General features: G+C 41.3%; 1 long non-coding RNA gene across 2 annotated transcripts; it reads right to left on the bottom strand.

Moving 5' to 3' along the window:
* Positions 1–470: 470 nt before the first annotated feature.
* LOC139085555 (uncharacterized) lies at positions 471–18,424 on the bottom strand. Of its 2 annotated transcripts, XR_011543917.1 has the most exons (3): positions 16,355–18,424; positions 1,021–6,773; positions 471–852 (listed from the first exon to the last, which is right to left on the bottom strand). It is a non-coding gene; the product is annotated as an uncharacterized lncRNA (long non-coding RNA). The 2 variants fall into 2 exon arrangements; XR_011543916.1 differs by having other exon boundaries at positions 471–6,773.
* Between the last annotated feature and the right edge of the window lie 779 nt (positions 18,425–19,203).

Here is a 19,203-nt window from a genome sequence, read left to right as displayed (position 1 = left end):
TGATGAACAATAAAAGCACCTACCACAGCCTAGACCACTGAGCCGCCAGCTTCTCACAGAGTTATAACGACCACAAACCTCAAAAAGCCGTCCAGAGAAAAGATTGCGTAAGACAGTAGAGATGGCAGCAATTTTTTTTTAGCTCTGAGACAAACCCCACCAGGAGCTCACATGAAGAATCAGATTGATTGAGCAGTATACAGCTTCTTATGTGTACTGGAGGAAGGCAGGGTACTGAAACTAGAAGAAGGAAGATGGAAAAGCTCAGAGACAGACAGCTATGGGTATTCAGTTCTTTTCTCATCAATTTTAATCTTGCTTCCATGTTTATATCAGAGCACAATTCATTATGGCATGAATTTCCCAATCTCCGTCTCTCATCTTCTTCTCTCTTTCCCTACTTCACCACCTTCCCAACCCCAAAGTGGCGTATCAGTTAGCTTTCACTGTGTAACAAACCACTCCAAATCTTAGTAGCTTAAAACAGTAGCCATTTATTTAGTTCACAGTTCTGTGGACTGGTCAGCAGTTTGGGCTTGGTTCAGCTGAGTTGTCTTTCTGTTCTTGGCTGAGCTCATTCATGCTGTGTCTTAGCTAGATGCCTTTATGTCTGGGGTTGACTGGCTGTCAGCAGAAGCTCTGGGGCCATCATCATCCAGGAGGCTGGCCTAGACTTTTCCTTAAGGAGCTCCACAGTGTTTTAAGAGTTAGAGCAGAAGTGTGCAAGGCCTCTTGAGGCCCAAGCTCAAAACTGACGGAATGTACTTCCCTTGGATGCTGTTGGCCAAACAAGTCACAAGTCTAGTCAATACAAGGGGCAGGAAAACAGGCACCATCTCTTCATGGGAGGAACTGCAAAATTACATTGCAAAGGGTCATGAGTTCAGGGAGGAAAATAATTATGTCCCTTTCTGCAAACCATATAACACATCTGGGGTTTAGGAGAAAGGGCAACCATCCTTGTTCCTCTCCTCACCCCTTACTCTGCTTGCCTTTCCCCCTTTGTACTCAATGACTCACCCATGTCTCTACAAGTTTTTACTTCTTGGCTCTGCCAAACTCTTCTGAGATGATCTGGTCAACAAAGTTTTAGACAGCTCCCACTCTCTGCTTAGCCTTTTTTCAAATGTCAAATATCTCACTGAGACAAGAGAAATAACATTAGGAAAATAACAGACTTCCAGAGCCTTAGGAATCCAGTTTGTATTTTTTTCTAAATTAACAATACAGTTTTCATAGAGTCCAAAACGCAAACCACTCTCATATTCTTGGCACACTATTTGCTCTCAATAGCTTCAAGCTTACTTTAAATCCTTTGTAATCCTGCTGGAAATCATTAAACAGTGAGTCATGGAAGCTCTCTGATGGCCTTCAATAATCATTTTACCATCCACACCAGAAATGTTTTCAAGTTCCATTTAACAAATTTAGTCCGTTGCTGAGATTTCTTCTTGGGAGGGTCCCAATGTTTTTCTTTTTTCCAGGAGGAGCCTCAAGGTCAGTGAGTCCCTGGCTCTCAGAGCCCTCCAGGGACCAGCTGCTACAGTCTGATAAACCAAGGTGCCTCCTGAAAAAAAGCACGTGTTGCCGCTGCTTCTGCCCTTTCTTCTGTCCTGGAATTTGTTCTGAGCTACCCCAGCCTCTCCTTTTCCATATCTCCTGCTTGCAGAGCTTTAAGAAAGGAGATCATCCTCAGCTCAAAGCTGGAGCTTGTGCTGGGGAATGGAGCTGCTTAAACCTAGGTCTCCATGTATATCTGAGTGCCTAATAGACACTGAAAATGCGCCAGCAGCAAGCTTCATAAATCAACTATGAGTAGCAAGTATTATTTAAAAAGACTTTTCAGATTCCTTTGCAAGTTCTCAGTGTAACTTCATCTCCTTTACCAATTGTTATCATCTTCCTTTTGGTCCCAGGGAAAGAGGCAGCCCTACTCCTTTCCATGGGCAGATCCATCCCACTGAGGTTTACATCACCCCATCTCCCACGCAAACCTCACACCAATAATATTCTCTCTCTTCTTTTCATCTCAATCTCTCCTCCTTGGATCCATGCTGTCAGCCTGCAGACCTGATCAAGAATTCTTATCCCCAAAATAAACTTTCTTTCAATCTACCTGTTGCCTTTTTCTGACTGCCTATCTATTCTTCACACCTCCAATGCTTCACTTCCTATCCACAACTCAACCCACTGCAATTTGTCTTCAGCTCCCATCACTCCACTGAGTCAACAATGGACAAATCAAATGACTTTTTCTCACCCTCTTTTCTACTTGTCCTCTCAGCAGCGTTTGTCACTCTTGATAACTGCCTCCTTCCTTGAACACTTTCCTTGACTTCTGAGACAGAAGCTTCTCCTAATTCTCTTCTTACTTCTCTGCTCTTTCCTACTTTCTTCCAGACACTCCCCTCCCTCTACTTCATCCTTAAATGTTGGCCCTTTTTTCTCATCCTAAACTCTCCCTGGGCAAGACACCCTTCCCCTCTCCATCTTACTGGACATCTCATACTAGACGTGCCACAGGCTTTTAAACTCAATACTTCCCGAACCAAATTTATTTTCTTCCTGCCCACAGCTTCCTTACACAACTTGCTCCTCTTTCTGCATTCTTCATCTTAGTTAACAGAAATACCATTGATTGTCTTCCCAAAATTCCTTCTGCCTTTTGTAGTAATAGAAGCATTATTTGGGCACACAGCTATCCAGCTAACAACTACATTTCCTAGCCTCCCTTGCAGTTAGATGAGGTCATGCGACAAGGTCACGGCACATGGAACGGGAGCAGAAGTAGTGCAACTTCTGGGTCATGCCCTTATCAGCAAGTGTGGATTCTGTTGTCTATAGCTAAAAACACTGAGCAATATAGTAATTGGTACCAAAAATAAAGTTTGTGAGTTTGGGGTTCTCAGTCATCCAGCTGATCCCAAATGTCTCATTCCAATTCTAGGGGTCCCACTCTTCCCTATCAATACCCTAATCCTTGCTTAAGAGAGCTGGTAAATAAATTCAAACTATATTATAATTCAACAACTCTCAGGATTAGACTCTGGAGACGATTTTCTGCTACATAAATCCTTTGCTATGAGATTAAAAAAAATTCTTCAGGACGACGTTAAAAATTTCTTGGTCTTCTGATCATTCATTGAGCTGAGAATTTAAAACTTGAACTTATAATTTTCTTTCTTTAACTTCTCCAGGGTACTTTGAAGGAGCAAGCCAAACCCGCAGGTCTTATATTCTCCATAACGATTTCTTGCAATAGACACTCACTCCCAAAGACTCCCATGGGTAACCATTTAAGTAAATCTTCCACAACAGGTAACAAGTACTACCAGTGTTCCATCTTGAATAATAACTGGATTCTTATTGCCTTCCAAATCCACCCAGTCACAGATCCAGCACTGGATTCCCATTTCCTTGAGTTTCTGTTTAGAGTGACTGTATTCAGTATACAGGAATATTGCACACGGATGTGTGGGTATCAAAAGAGCAGACTAAGGTAAAGAGTACTAGTTCCCCATCCCTACATCCATTTCTTCTCTTCCTCCTTAGCAACAGAACCTTGATCTTATTTGGGATGACAAGACAGCCAGCTAAAATTTCACATTTCCCAGGATCTCTAGCAGCTGGTATGGTCATGTCTAAGTTCTGGCTAATAAGATATAAGTGGACAAATTGTTTGGGATTTCTGAGAATTCTGCTTTAAGGGAACTGTCTCAGCAGGGCAGAATCCTCTTTGCACTTCTGTCTTTCCTCCTCTTTCTGGCCTGCATAACAGATATGATGCCTTCCCCCCCGGCCCCAGCAACCACCTTGGATTATGAGGTGATCTGAAATCATGGACTAGGAGAGTATGACAGAAAGATAGAAGGTATCTGTGTTTCTGATGCCTGTGGAGCCTAGCTGCCTACTTCCAGGTTTTATTTACATGACAGAAACATTAAATCCTCACTTGTAAATCTTCTGTTATTTGGGGATTTACTGTTATATGCAGCCTAACTTAATCCAAGCTGATATATTCAATAAATGTTTCAAGGACAAAAAAATAAAGAAGATAGAGCCTTGGTAATAAAAGAGTGTAGGACTAACAGTGGAGTTACTCCAACCTGACACTTTCCCTTACCTAAAGGATTGCTTCTATTACAACCTCTTTCAATAACCCTGAGAAGTGACTCAATCATATCATCCTCATCTTTCAGTTGAGATAATCCAGGCAATGAAAGTTTAAAGGATCACTTCTAGGATTACAGGACTATATGGCAGACAAGTAACCAAAACTCAGAGGACATTTGCCCACACGTGTAGTCGCTATAGTCACCCAATGAAAACACCAAATTACGAGACGGAGGCCAAATAGCAACAGCGAAGCCTTCTCTCCTACAGGACTAGGACTGGTTTAGGTGACTTACCATCTTGCCCCTGTTGGATAAGCTATTTTCTATGAAGACTTGTCAGGCAAGCCCCTCTATGGGTCATAAAAAGAGAAAAGTGGGTAGTCCTGAAGTCATTTTGGTCTTCTGCCAACCTTATTCCTGAGAAAACTTCCAGCACTTCTGTTCAACACATATTCTGGATCTCAATGCAACCAAAAGACCCTGAGAGGAAGGGTGTGGATCAACTCCACTGCAGGTTTTAAACCTTTCTGAACAGAGCTTTGTACTCCTTTACCCAATGTCTGGCTGAGGCAGGGATCATGTATGAAAGTTCTGTATTAGAAGCACAATGCCAATATTTGGTGAAAGGGAAAGAGAGAAGAAAGGGCTTTGCCTTACAAACTAGGGATAAGTATAACTAGGCCAACTGAGGGTTCCTAAAATTGAAATCAGAAAACCAAAATTGGGTTGTCACTTCCACTGCTATGACCAAGAGTGAATGCATTTTTCAGACGCAGGCAAAGGCAGCTTTTACGGTCTGGCTCATCCACCTGGATGAATGCAAGGATTCAGCATCCCCTGCTACCTTAGAAGGTTGAAATGTTCAATTGTGTATATTTTAGAATACGTTTGGGCATTGTGAATCCTAAAGGAACAGGTCTTGGTGAATGATAGAAAACATCAAACAAACAAATGTGGCTTTCAAGACATGTGTCAACAAGTCATTTGATCATAAACTTCCTGTTAGAAACCAGCTTGCTGCCACTTCACAGAGGGTTCAGTCTTCTTTCCTGCAACTCCAAAGCAAAACCTTCCACATGAAGATCAGAGGAGCCCCAGGAAGGGATCTGAGGCTCTAGGAACAATCGACTGTTGATGATTCCAGCATCAGGTTTTTTGATCCTACTGGGGAATCTTATCGTTCAGACTGTTGGCACATTCTTCAGAAGAGTCAGAAAATGGCCAACCCGTAACTCTGAGTTGAGAGCAGCTATGTTGCCATGAAAAGTCTTTTTGGAGAACAAAATCTTTTTGGCAATTAAACTAAGTTGAAAGCATGGTCTTCAACAGTTGACTCATTGAAAATAAGAGATTCTGCATCAGTCTTCTTCATGCCCTGAGCTTCCCACCCCTTGGCCTGCTCACAGCTCCCTAATGGCATTGTCTTTCTCAAGACCCTGTGCCTTTGCCCACACACTGGTCCCTTTGCCTGTGACAGCCTGCACTCACTCATTCTTTACCTGGCTAATTCTCACTCAGTGAATAACTCCTTGCTTTGAGTATCACTTCCTTCATAAATTTTCTCTGACCACCTCAGGACCAGGGCAACAACCTCTGAGCTCCCTGCACCCCGGGGGGATCTATGCCGTAGCATTTATCACACTGTATTATCATTTTTGGGTTATTTGAAGGCAGGTTTTGTTTTTTATCTGTGTTGTCATAGTGCCTAGCACAGCGTCAGGGCAGTAATAAGCCCTCAAAAACTGCTAAGTAAGTGAATTAACCAATAGCGGGGTGGTAGGAGTGCTGGTCAGCATGGAGCAGTACAAACAGCATTGGGTTTAGCATCAAAAAACCTGCCTCCAAAGTATGGCTCCATCACCTACTTACCAGATTAGAGTCTCTTAGACTCAATTGCCCCATCTGTAGAATGAGAATTATAATCCCTATTCCAATGGATAGTTGAAGGATTAAATAAGATAATAGAGGTAAAAGCACTTTGCTAGATTTCTAGTAGCCTCTTACAAGATGTTATTTAAATGCTATTTGAACGTTAGTATTAACATCAATATACAATTTGTCCCTTCTGCTTTGAAAAAGGACTTATAGAATCTCAGTTAAGAGGAGATGTTTCCTTCTTACTCTAAACTTGACTCAGTCTAAAGGAAATGATTTCTCAAACACCGTTTGACTCCTCTACTTTGTTATTGGCTGGGATCCCCACCCCACCCCACTTGGTGCCCACCTTAACGTTTCTTATCCATAATCTCAATGCCCAAAGGATGGGCATTCTCAGTCCTCATTTGTAAAACAGAGAGTCAGACTAGACGATCACCCCTCTGCCTTTGATTTATGATCTGTGCACTTCAGGGTTCCTCTGGGCTCAATCCTATGTATTCTCTGCTGTATCCCCAGGAGCTAGAACAGGGTCTGGCATATAGGAGGCCCTCAATAAATACTGCTGGAATGAATATATGCATGAATAGGTAAATTAATTGATGCTTAGAATAAGATAATGAACATATTTTTTAATGTCTTCCATAAATGAATTTATGCCACTTTGGAATAAATAATTTGCTGAGTATATTTTAAATAAGAATCTTCATGGTAATAGCTCTTCAAAAGCAGCAGCACTTGTTCCATTTGTTCTGCTGAGCTGAGGACAACGTGGTGCTTAAGCTGAAAAAAAAAAAACCCAAATGACTGTGGAGGGTCTCCTCACTAGTGGACACCATTGCCTTTGCCAAAGTGCAGAAGTAAGGTGGACACCTGTTCGCTTGACCTCCTCTAACTGCTTCACAGAAGACCCCTGCCCACAACCTGTGTATGGGTGTGGTGTTTCCTATGACAGTGAAGCAGTCAAGGACTGCCAGACATTAACTGCTTGTAAAAGACAATCCACAATGGAGTTTTTTCTTTTGTGCTCATATATTGTCTACTCCCTTTAAAACATCCCAGATTTGAGAACACAGGAAGAATCCCAAGCCTCTCACAGAAAGCAGGACACACAAGAAGTAGAACTTCCTTTCTCTTCCTCTCCTTTAGGGTGGGGGGAAATTTTGAACTCCGGGGGAAGTTGCTCTCCGCCTTCAATTGCCAGGTGTCCCGCAGTCTCAGCCTTGCAATTTAAGAGTCTTTTCTGTTTCATGTTTTTTAAGCCCCAAGAAATGAGTTTGAATATAATTGAACAACGGTGCACAATGTAATTTTCCTCAATCTTGTATAGAAGAGTTAGGATCTCTGAATCCAAGAGGCAAATGAGTACAGCAATAAGCCTCCACTGCAGACCCAAACCTCTTATTAGAGTCTGTGTTCATTTCCACTCCTCCCAGAATGGGCAGGAGCTGTATTTAAATGCTGGGTGATTGTACTGGAGGAACAAAGTGCTTTAAAACACAGCGCTTGGATGAAAGACTCTATAAACCCAAGTCCAGAGTCATTATCTCTATTGGCTCTTTTTCCTCTGCTAAAAACTTGTAAAAGGCATTTATGCCATCTGAGTCATGAACCTACTCCTGTGTAGCAATTCATTTCTCGGAATGAGCCCTAATCAATCATGTTTTGAAGGGTGTAGTCAGGTCGTTAGATCTGACTAATGAACCTTTCCAAATCATTCACACCATTTACTATAAACCACACTGACCCACACAGTTAAATTACGTGTTATTTAATCTCCCAAAGAAACGGGGAGCTTAAATAGGTGGAATTCAGCTCTGAAGCAGTCACTTAAAGGTTTACCCTGTAATCTTGGTGTTTAGTTAACATTCAAGAAAGAGAATAGCCATGCAATCATTCAAGACTCCCCAGTAGGTTGGAAACTGGTAGGTGTGAATATAGAATATATGATTTTCACAATTTTTACTGAAATAATTTACATTTTTGCATTCTTGTGACCACTGTGCATAAATACAATGCCTCATATAATGATTTCTCAGCTATCAAGAACATAGGCAAACTCTGCCTTCATTTTTAAAACACCTCAAAGTGTAGGCTATACGAAATTCATGCCCATTTAAGTGCAGAGCCATGGATTAGGCACTGTGCGGCACACCAAGCTGGCTCCCTCTAGGGACACCTCCCCTCTATGAATCCACATTCTAGTGGGAGATGAACGTCCTACAAGACGTAATAGAGTGAGTGCCTACCAAAGAAACTAGTTATTTCTGTGGAAGGCAGGAGGAGGGAGACCTTAACTCTGATTTCAGACCAGGGAAGGTGACAGAGAGGAAGTGGACTTAAAGGATGAAGGGGATTTCAACTGGGGGAGAACAAGGATGATGGCATTCCAGGAAAAGGGAATAACAGTAACAATGGCCTGGAAGCAAGAAACTCTTACAAATGCAAACTATATAATTACATCAACGCCTAAGTACCACTTACGTGTCCTGCCTACACTATGCTCAAAGCACAGGGATCTTGAGAAAAAAGAGCATAAAACTGCATCTCCTTCTGTACTCTAAAGATGCATGAAGAATCCCTAAGCACAGTCACAGTCAGAAGAAACTCAACAGTGTCTTTATTACTCCATACCTAGACCATAGTAATCGCCCCCTATTGACCTCCTGGCCACTGGGTCTCAGTTTCCCATCCATTCTGTACACTGAGGCTTTATTACTCTTCCTGAAAGAGGAGTTTCTTCAGGCAAGAAGAACTCATAGTGTGGAAGAACTTATAATACTCTTCTAGGGCTTCCTAATGTTCACAAAATAAAGCCAAAACTCCTCAGCCTGGACCCGCAATGTTTCTTTGACCTGGTTTCAATTGCTCATTCCATCTTAATCTTCTGCTGCTCTCCACTGTACAAACCATGGCAGCATCTTATCACTAGGAAATGACACAGAACCCAGGGATTAAAAAAGAAGAAAACTCTGTTAAGATTGATCAGAGACAAGGAAGGGAGTGATACAGCTTCTAGGCACAAGACTCTGGATGGTGTGCCAGAAAGAGAGACAGACTCACTAAGACAGAGCTTTTGATGAAAGAAAAGAATTTTGTTTCATCTCAGTGAAAATTGCATTCCAAATCTGAACTTTAAAAAATTAAAAACCAAAATAAAATTTTAGTAAGATTTTAACTCACATAATATCCAGTCTAGTGAACGTCCCCAAGGACTACTTAAAATGGTCATTTATTCATTCGTTCAGCAAATATTGACTAAGTGCCCACACTGTGCAAGGCATTGTTCTAAGTCCTTGGGGATACAGTGATAAACATGACAGAAGTGGCCCTACAGAGTATAGTAAAAACTAAAATGAAGCAGTTAGGCCAGAAGATATGTCTACGATTTGCGCTCACACTCCCACACTCCAATTCAGCAGAGCAGAGACTCAGAACATCCAGGTAACTAGAGAAATCAATAAAAGACACTCCTAGGTTTCACTGGCAGATTGCCCATCTACCACGTTTTGCTTGCCCTTCTGAAGCCAGTGATGTCTATAAATATTGCTAAAATTTCAAATAGGGACAACTTTATCTGTTTTCTTATTAATGTTCCTATTCTTTCCCTTACAATAAATTATTTTCGATTTTTTTCTGAGATACTTTCAATTGCACCTTTAAACAAGAGTAACATGTCCAGCCTCCACAAGAATTTCTGCTTTACAGAAATTGACGGCCTTAGTTCTGTTTGGTTGACATTAACAGAAGTCAACTTGAACTAACTTAATTGAAAGGGAAAATTTATTCCAAGGCTACAGGGATAATCCATAAAACCCAGGTGCATGAAGACAGCCAAGCTTCAGAAGGGTCTAGAATGAAGACCTGGAAAGCCATTGGGAACACAAACGGCATTCCCTCTCCATTTCTCCTCCTTATTTCTCTCGGTACACCAGTTTCTTCTCTCTCTTAAGACCGTCTTTCTCTAGGTGTTTCCCCACTGCTTGAGTTTTCACCACCTCACTTCTGGTCACAAAGAAAGAGTTACTAGCTGTCTCTGAATCCCAACACCAAATTCCTGGGAATGAGAATCGAATTGGCTCACCTTCAGTTTGCCCTGTCCCAACCAATAGCCATAGGGTTTGTGTCCAGACAGAAATATGGCTGTCAGGGTCCTGTCACTATGAGAGGCATTGTGAGCTGGGAAGATCCTCAGAAAGACATCTGCTCTACCAAATGTATCCAGCCATTCCACAGCAACCTCACACTGAGAAATTTCTTTCAAGATTCAGTAAGTTACAAGTTCCTCTGCTAGAAAGCAATAGAAAGAAAGGGAAAAATAGTATGTTTAACAATTAAACCCAACATCCCTTTCCATCTAAATTTTAAGTTACACTAGAGCAGTGGTTCTCAAACTTTTTGGTCTTAAGGCTCCTTCACACTCTTAAAAATTATTAACGACCCCAATGAGCTTTTGTTTAAGTGGGTTATATCTATTGATATTTACCATATTAAGTGTTAAAACATACATTTTAAAAATATTTATTTATTTACTTTAAAATAAAAATTAACTCATTAAATAGCAATATAAATACATATTTATGCAAAGTAATTACATTTCCAAAACAAAATACTCTTCAATGAGAAGAGTGGCATTGCTTTATCTTCTTGTAAATCTCCTTTAATATCTAGCTCCATTGACCACAGGTATATTCTCAAATCTGCGTTCGATCGATTGTGATATCACATATCATATACCCTCTGGAAAACTCCACTGTACACTCTTGAGAAGATGGAAAAACAAACAAATAATGTCTTGGTATTATCATGAAAATAAGTTTGACTACAAATGCCCCTGAAAAGTTCTCAATGACCTCCAGGGTCTACAAACCTTATGTTGAGAACTACTATACCACAGATTGCCTACCATCTGCTTGCAAGTGGATATTTAAATAAAACAAAGAACCTTGGTTCGTAGAAGTAACTTCTTTCTATCTCCCTATAAAATGGCTCATCCAATTTGGCTCCCTGCATTAATCATATCATTTTGATTAATTTGATGAATCCATAAGTCAGTTGAATTTGATAAATTTCATTGATAAATAAATAGTAGGATATGGCAAGTTCTGAAAAGAGCTTTGCAGAAGGGCAGACCTAGAATTAAAACCTGGGTTCTCTACAAATTAGCTGTCTGACGTCGGGCAAATCTTTTCAGCCTTAGGGTCCCCATTTTGAAATAGGCATAATAATGATACTTACTCATGGGATGTGAGGATTGAATGAGACAGTATAGAAAAGTGCTTATCATACTGCATGATGTAGCATTAGTGTTCAATATGTTAGCTGTTTGTCTTACATTTGGCTACTTGGCATATCTTTGCTCACAGCCATTAAAGATGAATCTCTCTTTATACTTGGAGAATTAGTCCTAAAAGTGATGACTTGTGTCTTCTATCCTGGGTGTCCCTACCCCATGGGGAAAAAATGCCAAGTTATTACATCACTAAGATGGTTATTGGGCACGCAGTGATCCCAGAGGAAATGAGGTAACTTTTCATCCACATGGGTGACTTAGAATGTGACTGGTCTCACTGAGATATTCTAGAAAACGCCTTCAGGTGGGCTGGCAAAATATATCTTGGACCTAGTTACAGTAATGATGGTTCTATTCTCAAACTTTTATTTTATACCTTGATCCAAATGATTTGTTTCTTGGAATCTTAACAGAAGTTTCCCTTTGTAAGAAGAAAAAAAAAAAAACAGCCTTTCTGATTGGTGACTTGCCAATCCAAATTCCATTCTAGCTAAATTTCATCCTCACCCGTTCCAAATTGACATAAAATGAGGAAATGAGGAAGAAAGAGGTTAAAAATTTCTTATGGGGTCCCATCAAAGCCATATAAAATAAGTAGTTAAGGGGCCAACCCAGTGGTGTAGCAGTTAAGTTCGCATTCTCAACTTCAGTGGCCCAGGGTTCGCCAGTTCGGATCCCAGGCGTAGACCTACACACCGCTTATCAGACCATGCTGCGGCAGGCATCCCACATATAAGACAGAGGAAGATGGGCACAGATGTTAGCGCAGGGCCAGTCTTCCTCAAAAAAAACTGGTTGAGATAATGGGAGCCCAATCACTGCTCTATGGTTTACCCTAAACTTTTGTCACCCTCATTTCATAACTTTGGTTGAGGACACAAAAATTATGTTATTTAATTTGCTTTATCCAATGTCAGTATATTCTTACAAAGTGAAATAGAAAAGTATTTCCTTGGAGCACATACTGAGTGGTCAAAGACAAGTGTCTTTTTCAAGAGGCCATACATTCACAGAAGTAAGAAAGGAAGAGGGTAAGACGTTACCTTATGTGGCCACTAACAAGTTTTATCCAGGTCCTATTCCCACCATATCCTGCCAAACCTTGCCCCAGGGCCTGGGACCCAACATGCCACGATAAAGAGGCAGGAAATAACTCAGTTCTTTGGCAATTTATGATGACTTTATTTGAAGAATATCCTTTTCTTCCCTTATTTTTCACTCTAAAACTCATTCCTATAAGCATCATAAGGAAACACCTAGATTCCTCTCCACTCTACAATCTCCAAAAACAATCAACTAAAATCCAGTACCCTTGGCTTAATTTTAATGAGAGAATGAAACGAAATAGCAATCAGAATTACATAAACCAGACAATGTTTTGAAAAAAATTTTAGTCAGCAGCATAAAAAGAGCAGACACTGATAATCAATGAAAACTTTGATGTCTGGATCAAATAATAAAATGTTTATTCGTATAATTTTTTTGCCTTTTATAAAGTTAAAAGGCTCACATTTTTGTTAGATCCTTTTCATAATCTAGAGGATACAACTTCTTCCAGATTCTCCTGGGTCAGTGGTTTGGCAGGATATAGTGGGAGTAGGACTTGAATAAAACTTATTAGTGGCAACATAAGATAAAGTCTGTCCTCTTTCTTTCTTACTTATATAGATGTATTGCCTCTCATAAAAGACACGTTGTCTTTGACTACCCAGTGTGTGCTTCACAGAAATCATTGCATCATTGTACAGAAAAATACCGGTATTGGGTAAAGAAAATTAAATAACACGTATCTGAGTCCTCAAAATATTATTTTATTCTATTTAATTATGTTTATAATATATTGCAATATGTGTTAAAATTCTAATCATCTGGGAATTAATACTCAAGCTTTTATAAAATGGAATCTAAATAAATGTCTCCTGTTAATAGAGAATGTCTTGGAGGGGAGGCTAGGCAGGAACTGTGCTCCGTAGGAGCAGGGGATCCAGAGTTGCAGACAAATCTTTGCCTCTCAGGCAAGTTGAACCATAGTTAAAATACCAGGGCTCTACTCATCTTACGTCTTACAAAATACAGGAAAAGTTTGGGCCCCTTAGCATCTCAGGATTCATTGCTGAGCAGAGTCACAAACCACTGCAGCATCTGTTTTCCCCATGTCCCAACGAGAGTACTAACTAACCCTAGCGTTCCATGTACTCGTCAATCAAATGGAATGATAGATGGACCAAAGGAAACATTACAATTTTTACGAGATGATGTTATATAATGTGGAGAAAGCTAGAATGGGACTTTTTTAAACCCATAAATATTTCTTTCTGGTCTGCCCCAAAAATAAAGACAAGGAGAATCCTTCCAAGATTATGCCCTAAAGTAATAAAAATTCTCTATTTTTTAGAACCAACTCTACTTTTTTACCACTGTTTTCCACAAAAGTTAAAATCTATTTCACCACCCGCACTTTGCACAAAGCAATATAAAGAGGATTCCGGAGGATGAAGCTTAGAAATGGGCATAGCAAGAGTTTCCATTTTTCCATGGAAAGAGAAGAAAATCACTAGAAAAAGATTCTTGACATTTTTCAGTTATTCTAATAATGCTTCTTATTTCAAAGAAACATTATCCTCAGATCTTTGTAACTAGAGAACATTTATTAAATCATGATTTTAAAATGACTTTTATTATTACTATTAACTATCTTTTTAACACTGGACGCATTTCTGATGCCGAACAAAACATTTCTTATCACTGGTTTTACCATATTATTTTAATAAAACAAATAAGAAATCAAGCCGTAAGATCACTAGGCAAGAATTGATGACAAGGTTCCATTTTCAGTAAGGGCAGAGCAGCTCATATTAGACCAGTGCTCCCAAAGCAACAATTACCAGTTCTGGACAAAACACACAAAACAATACCTGAAGGCATTTGAGAGTGGCCAAAAGCAGGCAAAAACTGGAGGTTGTCCACATTTAAAGAAAACGTATGGCACTGGATAACTGCTCATTTTTTAGTGTTCTTTTGTGTGAGGGCAGTCTCCAGTTGATGGCACAAGAAGGTGGCTAAAACCTGAATAGAAGTGAGAAGTGGCTACTTCTTACTTACTATCTAAGAAGTGAGAAGACAAAATTCAGGGCAATAGCAGCTGGAAAGTAAAGGGAGAAATACTGGAAAGAAGAGAGCCACAGAGCGGAAGCCCCAATTTCTATGTATATGATTCCCAAATCTCTAGCCAACCTTAAACTAAGCATATGTTGGGCAGGTACCAGGAAGCCCAGCTGAGTAAAAAAACTAAATAGAAATTTCACTTGCTACACATGCCAGGGGAATTTAGAATCTGAGATCAGCCAGGTCAACTGCCTGCTAAAACAAGAAAGCAATACTCCTCAGAAGAACATAACAGAATTCAGAGTCTCTACAATGGATTATTCACAATGTGCGTGGTACAATCCAAAATTATTAGACATAACAAGAAACGGGAAAATATGACTCATATACAAGAGAAACGACAATCAATGGAGAGAAACCCCAAGATGACTTAGATGTTGAAATCAACAAATAAGGGTTTTTAAAGCAGCCATTAAAATTATGCTCAAATATATAAAGGAAATACTCAGAATGAATGAGCAGATAGAAAATCACAGCAGAGAAATTGAGATTATAGAAAAATCAAATGTAATACTAGAATTTAAAACTATAATATCTGAAATAAAAAATCCACTGGATGGACTTAAGAGTTAACTAGAAATGACAAAAGAAAGTCAATAAGTGTGAAGGTAAAGAAAATTATCCAATCTAAAAACAAAGACAAAAATATTGAAAAAAATAAAGAGAGCTTCAGAAACTTGTGAAAAAATAGGGACTAACAGGTAAAACATACATCTGATTACGGTCCCAGAGGGAGAGAATATAGAGAGAAGAAGGTAGAAAAAAACTTTTGAAAAAATAACGACGAAAAAATTCCCAAATTTGGTAAAGGACATACATTACAGATTTGAGACTCTCAGTGAACCCCAAGCAGGATAAATAAAAAGAAAACTATACTTATGTACATCTTAGTCAAAATGCTGAGACCCAAAGATAAAAAGAAAATCTTGAAAGCATCAGAGAAGAGCAACACATTTATACAGGGAAGTAATGATACAGATGATAGCTGATTTCACATCAGAAAAAAAAAAGGCCAGAAGAGAATGGAACAATATTTTTAAAGTGCAGAAAGAAAGAGAAGAAAAGAAAAACCTAGAATTCTTTTTCCAGTGAAAACACCCTCCAAGACTGAAGAAAAAATAAACACATTTTCATACAAATGAAAACTAAGGATGTTTATCGTCAGCACTACAAGAAACACTTGAGAAAGTTCTTGAGGCTGAAGGGAAATGAGAGCAGGTACAAACTTGAATCTCCTAAAAGGATCTTCAGAAATGATAAATATGTGGGTAAATACAAAAAACATTCTTTCTTCTATGTTCTTTAAAATACAAATTACTATTTGAAGTCAGAATTGCAGCCTTGCGTTGTGGTTGATTTCCCACGTTCACATTATACACGTGACACCTACAGCATGCAGGAAGAAGTCGGAGGTAAGAGCACGGATGACCAGCGCCAGCAAAAGCCTCCTGACAGCCTTTGTACTCAATGCGCAACTTACATTCAGTAAAGTGCACAAACGCAAGTGCAGGCTGGGTGGACATTTACATATGCACTCACCCATGCAGCCACCACCAAGGCCGAGACTGAAAGCGTTCCAGCTCCCCAGAAGCTTCCCTCATGACCCCCATTTAAGGCCCCTCTTCTCACCTCTGTAGCCACAGATAGTTTTACCTGTCCCGATAACCATTTTTTCCCATGTTTCCTTTTCCTCCCTCTGAGTCTTCCATCCCTCCTTGTTCCCTTTCAGGCTGTGCTGATTGGCACCTCTGTCAAAGGCTCGTTGGAGGGATATGTCTATCTATTCCTCAAAGCTAGAAGAATAAACAAACTAATTTCTGAAACCGGAGGCATGGGCTGAAGAAGACAAAAGGGAGCGGCAAGAGGAGAAGAATGATTCTTCCTTGAACATGCCCTGCCTACTAACCGCATGGAATGAAAACAAACACCACTCCTTTTCCATGAAAACTCCACTTTCCCAACAAGCCTGTAAACAGCCGCAAAGTCTGCCTGTGAGGATCTCTAACGGCTTCCAGTTCCAACTTTCTCTGATTTTATAGCCTCTGCAAGTGGGCTTCAAAGCTCTTCCCCAGAGCTATTCCAACAGCGCCGAGCGCCTGCGGCAGCCAAGGACACTGTCCCTCCAAGTCCCAGCACTTGTTAACGATGAGGGTGTTGGCCTTGAGTGGAGGGCTGCTGATGAGGAGGCGGTAGGTGGGATGCAGCAAGCCCTGAAGATAAGTTAATTAATTATTGCGGTGTGTGTAGTTATGCTCACATCAAAAGCCAGCAGCACGAAGGGCTCTTTGATCTCGGTTCAGTACCCTTTCAAGTTGTTTCCTTTATCCTGCCCAAAAACTTCTTGCTTCTTTTCCCCTTGATTTCTAGGGAGAATTCTAATAAGAGTGACCTGCAGTTCCACCCACCCACCGAGTGGTGAGCAGGACTGGGGTTGGAGTGCCATCCTGAATACACAGTTAGCTCCCTGCATCTCAGCATGGCAAAGGCTCCTCTTCCCAGCTACACAAAAGGAGATCCCAGTATTCCTTTGAAGAGGAGTTCATGTACCAGGGGACCTAGACAAGAATGTTCCCAGCAGCATATTGATATGAGCCAAAAACTAGAGAGAGCTCAAATATCCAGCAACAGCAGAATGAACATATTGTTATGTGTCCTAACAATGGAATACTATATATCTACGACAATGGACAGACTACAGCTCCATGTGACCACATGAATGCATCTCAAAGACATAATATGGGGTGAAAGAAACCAGCAGTGAAGTAATACCTGCTGTATAATCCCATTTATGTAAATGTCAAAGCATGCAAGACTAAATTATAGTATTTCTAGATGCATACTTAGGTGGCAAAAGCATAAAGAGAAGCAAGGGAACAATTAGCATAAAATCAGGGAGGAGAGAGGGGTGTGGCTGGGAGGGGGCACGTGGAGGAGTGCTGTGTTCCTGGGAGCTGGAAATGCTCTACTTGATCCCGGAATGGTTACCTGGGTGTTCCCTTCATCATGCTGTACATTTTTTTTCTTTTATCTTTTCAGTAACTGTACCACACTTCACAGTTTTAACAAAAAGGTTTTAAAAAGAAAAGCCTGAGAATTTTAAGACTAGCTAAGAGAACTGGGGTTTCAAAAAAAAAAAAAAAAAAGGCAAAGAAAAGCCTGCTCAGCTGCTGCGATGCCTAATAAAGCTGCAAACCCAGCCCAAGCCCACAGGCTGGCAGATTCATGAAGGGGGAGCGCCATGCAGGCAGTGGAGACGGATCATTGAGTTAGGTTCCACAAAAGAGAGATCCGTCCTCCGGGCGCCCGCTCTCACCGCTTCCGCACCTGCCCCGGGCGCTCAACGCGCACTCTCACCAAGGTGCGGGGCGGGGGCGCCGGGGGAGGCCTACCCTTCGCAGGGAAGGTGCCGGTGCCGGCCCTGCTCCCTTTCAGCTCCGATAGTGCCAGAAATCCTGACGGAAGCAGCAGTCTCCCAGGGGCCAGAAGAGGAGGTTGTAGCGCTGCCTGGAGGCAAATCCTTGCAGAGTCTAAGCTTCCGAAGGGGAGGCGTTGCCTTCAGAGCCTGGAGCAGGCCGACAGTGCAGGATGTGCCCTTCCGATTCCCCCTGTGTGGCAGTGGGGGCCTCTTCCCAGTTATCCCCAGGCTCGCGCTGTGGTTTATACTTTCTGTGTGATCAACCAGATGAGCTTGGTGGCATCACAGATGAAAAGAATCAGACTAAGGGCGCTGATCCAAAGAGCTGGGTTCCACTGCACCTGTACTCGACTGGCCCCAGAGGCTTTGACTTTATGGCAAAGATGGGGGGAGCCAGGTCAGTCCTCACCCCCAGCTCAGGGATGTCCTCGGGTCATTTTGGTAGACTGCCCCCTTCCTCATAGAAGCGAAAATGTCCTTTCTGTTCTTTTTCCTTTCAACATCCAAATCAGAGACTCAAACGTGTTGTAACAGAAGCAGAACAGAACGTCCTTTAATCTAGTAAGGGGCATGCCCAGCCGTCGATAAAGTCAGTCCACACAAGGACAACACGACAGAGACATGGCTGTCCCATGGCACTCTTAGCTCCACGTCTCTCATGGCACCTCACACGCTCTGTCATGTTGTCACTGTTTGTGTACTTACCGTTTACCTTATCTCCTCCTGACTGGGCTGCGGGCTCCCCCCGGACACAGTCTGTGTAGGATAGGTTCACCTTTGTTCCCTCCTCCCTTCCTGGCACAGTGCCTTGTAGTCACCAGTCCCTCTAAATGTTTGTAGAACAGGAGAAAGAGAATTAGCACACATTAATCTCCAAGCTGTACCAGTTACCACATTAGATGCTTAATGTATATGACCATATTCAATGCTCACAACCAGCCTTCAAGGTAAGCATTACCATCATGGCTTTACAGGTAAAGAAACGGGGCTCAAAAATGTTAGAGGACTTTCCCAAGGTCACTCAGCCGGTTCAAGTCAGAGCAAGAGGCAAGTCTAGAACCATCCCTCTGCAAGCTCCCTGCTCTTCTCTCTCGGTGAGTTGAGTAAGTGGACGAATGGGGTTGAGGAGGCCTATGAGCTGCTAACACTGCTGCCCAGTAACCCTCCCCTGAGGTTCATGGGCTTTTTTAATTCGTTGGCTAGTCCCTGAGGGGGCTAGAATTAACTCAAAGGCAGTAGAGAAGTGACCTTGGCACTATTTTGTGAGACAGTTTCTCTGTCCACATGACCATCAGGGCTAAAATGAATGCCACTGCATTACTTATGGCTCCTCCACCCTG

The sequence above is a fragment of the Equus przewalskii genome, chromosome 9 (assembly GCF_037783145.1).
Source record: "Equus przewalskii isolate Varuska chromosome 9, EquPr2, whole genome shotgun sequence".
Taxonomy (NCBI): domain Eukaryota; kingdom Metazoa; phylum Chordata; class Mammalia; order Perissodactyla; family Equidae; genus Equus; species Equus przewalskii.
Note: the sequence above shows the minus strand (reverse complement) of the source record. Positions and strands in the feature narration are given on the sequence as shown.